A 1434-nucleotide genomic window follows, 5' to 3' on the forward strand; every position below is an offset into this window, starting at 1 on the left:
CAAATTCAGGAAGGTGTAATGCTGCTGGTGTGGTAGGTTGAAAGTGTAATGCTGCTGTTGTGGTAGGCTGAAACTGTAATGCTGCTGGTGTGGTAGGCTGAAAGATAATAAGTTTAAAGGTACAAAAACTGACTGTCACAAATAGAAGATTGGTATTAATTATACTGAAACCATGTGTGTTATAATATTTCAATCACTACTTATAGTTTGCCCATTTCTCAACATCGCTGTACAGGGGTTATGACATGTTTGCCACAGTAAATTTACTTTTTGCAAATTATTTCAAAAGATAAATCACCATATACACTAACCTCAACAAGGTTCTGGGACACTGTACTCCTTTTTTCTGTGACAGCCAGTGATGTAGTCGGTGCCTGAAATAACCGAAAAATATGAATTATTAATATCACCTTGGATATTATGAAGTTATTACATATCCAGTTCATAAATGTCATCGTAAGAATCGTTTACATTAAACACATTACTATTTTTACACGAAAAATATTGCCTTGAAATTAATTAAGGAAAGTCTGAATGCTTGAAGATGGCATAAATACATACTTGTAAATTTTTATTTTCATTTCTTTTAATGTTTCATACATTGATATGAACCTATGTTTCTTAACGCCATATACATAATAATATAAGAACATACACTCACCTCTGGTTCCACTGCTGGCGGCGTTGTTGCTGTTGCCTAAAAAATAGTAGTAGTTAAATACGCATACCTATGGATGTTCGTTCTTATGGAAATTGCATATTCATTTATTGGTTACATATGTGATATTTTGAAAACAATTCTGGACATTTATGACGCGATATCCAGTAACAGTAACTGGAATAGGAGATATCTTATTTGATTTCTATTTAACGTAAAACAGTTTAAAAGGAGTTAACACCCTGAATATCGTAAATAGTAAAAATAGAGTTATTTTATCCAAAAAAAAAACAAACAAATTCTTGTTAATTCACACTGCCTTTACGCTCCTTATACTAGATGCTTTGTAGCATCCAGTATATTCATTTCTTTTTCTTGACAACCATTATTTCATTATAAATACTATCACTTTTGGTAATTCTTACTTCCTCTTCGTTTCTTATCTCAATATGAGAGACATTCATTTAATCCTTTCCTCTTCTTTTGTAACAGGGTGTCCATTCAATTTCCACCAATTTCTCAATCCCGTCCATTCCCTTCCATATGAACATTCCAATCCGTTATGTATGTGGTGCCCTCTTCTGTGAGTTATTTACAAAAGTTAAAGCTTCATTAGTGGGAGTTAAAATTGTATTACGTATCACAAACATTATGCTGCAATATTTTGTGTATATGTTATATAACGAAATCTGAAATAATTACTTAAATATGGTAACATATAATGAAATACATAAAAAAAACATGTATAAATTGAAAAGGGTTATACTTGGTCAAAT

The 1434-nt window shown here is 31.6% G+C and overlaps 1 long non-coding RNA gene across 1 annotated transcript; it reads right to left on the reverse strand.

The window, feature by feature from the left end:
- Positions 1 to 311: 311 nt before the first annotated feature.
- LOC127722972 (uncharacterized) lies at positions 312 to 1223 on the reverse strand. The gene is made up of 3 exons (XR_007991767.1): positions 1084 to 1223; positions 662 to 697; positions 312 to 374 (listed from the first exon to the last, which is right to left on the reverse strand). It is a non-coding gene; the product is annotated as an uncharacterized LOC127722972 (long non-coding RNA).
- Positions 1224 to 1434: the final 211 nt, after the last annotated feature.

This window comes from Mytilus californianus, unplaced genomic scaffold (assembly GCF_021869535.1).
Source record: "Mytilus californianus isolate M0D057914Y unplaced genomic scaffold, xbMytCali1.0.p SCAF_125, whole genome shotgun sequence".
Classification (NCBI taxonomy): domain Eukaryota; kingdom Metazoa; phylum Mollusca; class Bivalvia; order Mytilida; family Mytilidae; genus Mytilus; species Mytilus californianus.